We start from the raw sequence: 6,874 nt of genomic DNA, 5'->3' as shown, positions 1-6,874 counted from the left end.
GCTTGACCGGGATAATGGACCTGCTGAGATCTGCATAAAGGAGGAGGAGGAGTCAGATCTTCACTCTGAGGTCAAACTGGTTTATTTCTGCAAAGACCAAGATACCGTCAGAACATCTGAAGAGCATTTGATCGAAGATGGATCATGGCATGAATCAACACCCAGTAATATTCTGCCTGGAAATGTGTTCAGCCTTCCACAGGCACCACTACCAGCTGCAGAAAGTGGTCCTTTCGAAAGTAAAACCGAGCCAACTTCACAGATATAACCAGACGGTCCAATGCAGAATCACTTGAGACAAAATACCATAGACTTGACAGAAGTAACCAGGGGAAAAAAGGGATTTAATGAGGATAAATACATGTTTATAGCCAAGAAGGAAAAGAAAGTTGTCAGACAAGTAGAACCTCATTGAGATGAGATGGACCTGCCAGGGAAAAGAAAAGCAATTCCTTTACTTCCTGACTGAGATCTCAGGGGGGGGGGGGGGGGGGGGGGATACAAGATGGAAAGAAAAGTCTGATCTGCTCGCTGTGAAACGCCAGTTTCTCATTTGCCTGAAAAAAAATGAGAAAAAGATTGATATTGTTATATGTGATGAAGTGCAACACGGTGGATTCTTACCGACGTTTCAAAATGCTTTGTAGTCGAGACTGGTTCTGAGAAGAAATGCTAACAAATCCTTGCTGGATACAGATCAGGGGGCTATTGAAAATCTGCAAAAGGCTAAGTCATAAAGTCCCTCAGTTCAAGAAGACGACTCGTACCTGGGAATGGCTCTGGACTAATTACAAAAAAACTGTTTAAAATCACTGCAGAAAGCAGAGACAACAAGAGTTTTGCCAAAAGGAAGAAGGGCTGTTGATCACTTGTGTGGTAGAGAGAAACACCCAGAATCAGTCTGGACAGGATGGAGTTTTAGTCTGGACAGGATGGAGTTTTAGACTGGACAGGATGGAGTTTTAGTCTGGACAGGATGGAGCTTCAGTCTGGACAGGATGGAGCTTCAGTCTGGACAGGATGGAGTTTCAGTCTGGACAGGATGGAGCTTCAGTCTGGACAGGATGGAGTTTTAGTCTGGACAGGATGGAGCCTAACTGTGGAAAAACAGAAACTGACTGATACACACATTACAATGACAAATCAATGACCAGATTGGCAACCAGCTCCAGCTACTCAGCATCACTCTGACTATTTGTGCTGGTTGGCTTCTGTCTCAGCTGAAGGGAGGACATTGTGTTTTAAAGTCTTTTCTTTCTGTCCTGAAGTAGGCCTACCTGCTTAATACACACAGACTTTCATATAGGTAAAGCAAAGGCATGCTATGACTTAACTCTACCTTCATATATTGGGCTGCCTTTATCCCAATAGTTTCACAGTTTAAAAACGTGTCTTTTCAAATGACTGTATGCTACATTGATCTTTGGATCACACTTGGAATGTGAAAGGTTTCCTAGTGTCAGTTTTAGGTCTCCCTGAAGTCCGTAGACTTCCATTCTATTAGTCACCCTAGAACACAGTCATCGAGCCTAACGGAGATGTGTATTCATTAGGGATATACTGTAGCTAAATGTTTAATGGAGGGCTACGCTAGCGTTTCTTGGACCAATTCAGAAATTGGTACACAAGGAGGAGTAGCACTAGTCTTTTTAGGATTAAGTGAAAATAGGGAGACAATGTATTTGTATTAAGGGTTTAGTCTTTGAATGGTGGATTTGTGCAGATTCCCTTGGCCTTCCTTCCTGTTTAACTCTTGATGTCTGGTCTTGCTGTAGAGACTGAACACAGCAGGATTATTGCTAGACTTTTTTTGTTTTCTTAACTATTTTACGACGTATTCATTGACGAAACGAACTCCACTACAAATACAAGCCTCTATAGAAGAACCTCTGATCCTTTTTTAGTTAGGAATAAAAAGACAAAGATGTTTTATTTTCTAAGAGTATGTAGTAGTAGCATTAGTGAAATAACCTACTATGATGGATCATATTTTAAATTTTTTATCAGTGGGCTATTTTGTTTTTTTTGTTTTTTTTGTGGAAAGATTTAGAGACTGTATCCAGACCTGCCTTACTGTTACCAATATGTTCCTTTTTTTGTGGAAAGATTTAGAGACTGTATCCAGACCTGCCTTACTGTTACCAATATGTTCCTTTTTTGTGGAAAGATTTAGAGACTGTATCCAGACCTGTCTTACTGTTACCCACATGTTCCTTTTTTTGTGGAAAGATTTAGAGACTGTATCCAGACCTGCCTTACTGTTACCAATATGTTCCTTTTTTTGTGGAAAGATTTAGAGACTGTATCCAGACCTGTCTTACTGTTACCAATATGTTCCTTTTTTTGTGGAAAGATTTAGAGACTGTATCCAGACCTGCCTTACTGTTACCAATATGTTCCTTTTTTTGTGGAAAGATTTAGAGACTGTATCCAGACCTGCCTTACTCTTACCAATATGTTCCTTTTTTTGTGGAAAGATTTAGAGACTGTACCCAGACCTGTCTTACTCTTACCAATATGTTCCTTTTTTTGTGGAAAGATTTAGAGACTGTACCCAGACCTGTCTTACTCTTACCAATATGTTCCTTTTTTTGTGGAAAGATTTAGAGACTGTATCCAGACCTGCCTTACTCTTACCAATATGTTCATTTTTTGAACAGGGAGTTATTCTACCGTAAACTAAGATTATTTTTATGTATTTATTTTTATTTTTTAAAGGATACTTCCTCTGACATTCTTAGAGCTGTCATTTTATTGTGAGGAACTGCAGTTCGATCGGAATAGTTGTTCTGTTTTTGTCCTCTGTTTTGTGAGTGACCCTCTCACTCAGTCAACTCGTCTCAGTGCACAAGTCTCCCCTTCTCCAGACACCACGTATGAATCAGAATCCGTAGCTAGTTGTGACACGTGAGCCTCTGGATGAAAAGGTATGCAAGTCATTTGTTTTTTATGAGGGGGGGGGGTAAATTATATTAACATTTTAAGAATTCATAGAATCTGACTGGTGCCAATAGCATTCAGGTCAACACTTAAAGGAATGTGAATTAGCTGTAATTTCTTGGTCTGATATCTTCATACATGTGTTTGTGTTTCCAGCAGAGTATCCCTAAAGCAGTGTGGTCGTATCAGCCCCCCCATGTTGGACTAAACTCTACACAAGTGAAAACCCCAAATCCCTAAAGGTGTGTTAAATCCCTAAATATTATTTTTAAGAATCAACATTTTTTGTACAATTTTGCTGCCTTGAGACAGGCAGCCCAATTCTGAATTTGTTTTCTTCAGTAATTGGTCTTTTGACCAATCAAATCAGCTTTGAAAAAGATCTGATGTGATTGGTCAAAATGTAAATTAATGGAACATTTATCAGAATTGGGCTGCCTGCCTCAACGTAAACATTGTGGCTTAGAAGAATAGCTTATTGGGATGTCAACGTTATCCAATTATTATACTGTATGTGGAGTGGACATCACTGTGATTAACACTGGAACTAAACACTGTGATTAACACTGGCACTAAACACTGTGATTAACACTGGCACTAAACACTGTGATTAACACTGTGATTAACACTGGCACTAAACACTGTGATTAACACTGGAACTAAACACTGTGATTAACACTGGAACTAAACACTGTGATTAACACTGGAACTAAACACTGTGATTAACACTGGCACTAAACACTGTGATTAACACTGGCACTAAACACTGTGATTAACACTGGCACTAAACACTGTGATTAACACTGGAACTAAACACTGTGATTAACACTGGCACTAAACACTGTGATTAACACTGGCACTAAACACTGTGATTAACACTGGCACTAAACACTGTGACTAACACTGGAACTAAACACTGTGATTAACACTGGCACTAAACACTGTGATTAACACTGTGATTAACACTGGCACTAAACACTGTGATTAACACTGGAACTAAACACTGTGATTAACACTGGAACTAATCACGCAGTGTAGCCTAGTGGTTAGTGTGTTAGACTAGTAACCGAAAGGTTGCAAGTTCAAATCCCCGAGCTGACAAGGTAAAAATCTGTCGTTCTGCCCCCTGAACAAGGCAGTTAACCCACTGTTCTTAGGCCGTCATTGAAAATAAGAATTTGTTCTTAAATGACTTGCCTAGTTAAATAAAGGTACAAATAAATATATATATAATATTTAATCACCTCCGGAAAGTTGATTGCATTATTTCTCTCTTCATTTTATTCACAGATCCTCTATTTGCCAAACTAGAGGGACATGAAGTCTGACTCCTTCCTCAACATGTGGACCTGCCCTGAGGATGTTGGACACCACTGTTACACCTTCAGCCTTGTTGATTTCCTGTCAGACTGGTTGTTTTTCAACTCCATTCCACGGACGGACTGACCTGAAATTTTACCAGAACAGGAACACAATGTTCAACAGACTCTACTCAGACTGGTCGTCTTTGAACTCAAGAGGAACACAATGTTCATCAGACTCTACTCAGACTGGTCGTCTTTGAACTCAAGAGGAACACAATGTTCATCAGACTCTACTCAGACTGGTCGTCTTTGAACTCAAGAGGAACACAATGTTCATCAGACTCTACTCAGACTGGTCGTCTTTGAACTCAAGAGGAACACAATGTTCATCAGACTCTACTCAGACTGGTCGTCTTTGAACTCAAGAGGAACACAATGTTCATCAGACTCTCTCCTCACCAGTGGACTGACTACTGAGACTGGTTGTGAGGTCACAGGAAATAGAGTGATCTGTTAGGAGGGATGCAGCATTGTAATCCTGATTTAGATGATGGTTATAAGGAGAGTTCAGGTCGTAACCAGTCCACTGAGATGAATGTAGATGTCGACACCCTGGCCAATATAAAAGGCTTTGGAGAGGGACCACGCTTTCAGGAGAAGGATAACTGACATTTACTCCTGAGGTGTCTGACTTGTTGCACCCTCGACAACCACTGTGATTATTATTATTTGACCCTGCTGGTCATTTATGAACATTTGAACATCTTGGCCATGTTCTGTTATAATCTCTACCCGGCACAGCCAGAAGAGGACTGGCCACCCCTCATAGCCTGGTTCCTCTCTACCCGGCACAGACAGAAGAGGACTGGCCACCCCTCATAGCCTGGTTCCTCTCTACCCGGCACAGCCAGAAGAGGACTGGCCACCCCTCATAGCCTGGTTCCTCTCTAGGTTTCTTCCTAGGTTCTGGCCTTTCTAGGGAGTTTTTCCTAGCCACCGTGCTTCTACACCTGCATTGCTTGCTGTTTGGGGGTTTTAGTCTGGGTTTCTGTACAGCACTTTGAGAGATATCAGCTGATGTAAATAGGGCTTTATAAATACATTTGATTTGATAGCAAGGCCTTGTCCAGAAACAACCCCCAGCTCAAACCTCCAAGGCAGGAGGTAAGGGCTTCATTAAATGTCCTGTACACATCACGTTTTGAAAATACAATTGTCATTAAAAAATAAAATCTGCATTTACACTGTTTGGTATTTTTGTGGTGGAGTTTTTTTTGTGCATCTTAAGAGTGGAAACCCTATGTGATTGGCTCTTTAAACATTTCATCTAGCCTATCAGTGGGTATGTTTTGTCACTCTGCTTTGTTACACCACGATCGTTTGAGTTTTATGTTAATTCTAGTCTGGCAACAGGTTCTCCGGTTTAAATCAAATGAGATCTCCTAGGGCCAGTTTCTCAGACGTAGATAAATCCTAAAAAATGATGTTCAATGGAGATTCCCCGTTGTGAAGTGTGTTTTACAGGCCTGCTACACTGGACAGTCATTAGTGCAGGGCATTAGAGGCTCTTGTTTATGATCAATGAAACCCAGCCATGGTGTGTGTAGGTCCCTCAGGGTTGGGCTGAATTTGAATTGAACCCAGCCATGGTGTGTGTAGGTCCCTCAGGGTTGGGCTGAATTTGAATTGAACCCAGCCATGGTGTGTGTAGGTCCCTCAGGGTTGGGCTGAATTTGAATTGAACCCAGCCATGGTGTGTGTAGGTCCCTCAGGGTTGGGCTGAATTTGAATTGAAGTCAGTCAATTCAGGAAGTTATCACAAATTACTATTACTATATTAATTGGAGAAAAAAAATAATTTTCAATACTTAATAAACTGAAAAGTTGAAGCTATTTATTTAAAAGGTTTTTCAATTTAAGACTTGTTTTATTCAAATAATGTCCTGAATTGACTGCTTTTAATTTGAATTGAGGCCACACCTGGTGACCAGCGTGACATAACTGGTTCTATTTCCAAGGATTTGTTGCGCAGCTCATACCCAGGAACACTTGGCAGTGTGTTTTCTGCTAATGCCAACAAAAAAACGTTAAACTATATCTACATGACTCCTGCAGGAACATCTTTGCGGTTAATGAGCGCAAACCCAGTAATAACATTGTTCAGCAGTAACTTCAAAACACCGCTATCACTCGATCCTTGTTGGAAATGTTTTGAGGTGGGCCTCCAGAGTGTCGCAGCGGTCACCCTGTCATCCCTGTCAACCCTGTCATCCTTGTCAACCCTGTCATCCCTGTTTCCATGTCTGTACTAGACGTTATTAAAAAAAACAAGAGCACCTGGGGCATGCAGGCATCCTGGCTGGCGTGGGGCTGTCGATGGAGCAGCAGGAGGCTATACGGCAGGCAACAGTTGAACAGCGTTCTCGTCGTGCCTCCTGTTCATACACATTAAATAAGCTCCCAGAATAGGTTATATTATTATACAAGTTTAGCTAAAAAGCAGCCAACTAATAAGTACTATAGTTCAAGTAAATTCAATGAGAAAAAGGCTGGTCTGAGTTAATCTCCTCACAGTTAGGGTTAGGGTTAGGGTTAGGGTTAGGTAAGGTAAGGCTGGTCTGAGTTAATCT

General features: G+C 41.0%; 1 long non-coding RNA gene across 2 annotated transcripts; it reads left to right on the top strand.

Annotated features, from left to right (window-relative positions):
- The first annotated feature begins 573 nt into the window (after nt 1-573).
- Nucleotides 574-4,566, top strand: LOC110518748. Of its 2 annotated transcripts, none has more exons than XR_005037819.1 (3): nt 574-2,927; nt 3,097-3,182; nt 4,231-4,566. It is a non-coding gene; the product is annotated as an uncharacterized LOC110518748 (long non-coding RNA). The 2 variants fall into 2 exon arrangements; XR_005037820.1 differs by having other exon boundaries at nt 575-2,927; nt 3,100-3,182.
- The last annotated feature ends 2,308 nt before the right edge of the window (nt 4,567-6,874 follow it).

Source organism: Oncorhynchus mykiss, chromosome 19 (genome assembly GCF_013265735.2).
Source record: "Oncorhynchus mykiss isolate Arlee chromosome 19, USDA_OmykA_1.1, whole genome shotgun sequence".
NCBI lineage: Eukaryota > Metazoa > Chordata > Actinopteri > Salmoniformes > Salmonidae > Oncorhynchus > Oncorhynchus mykiss.
This window is presented reverse-complemented; position numbering and strand designations above follow the sequence as displayed.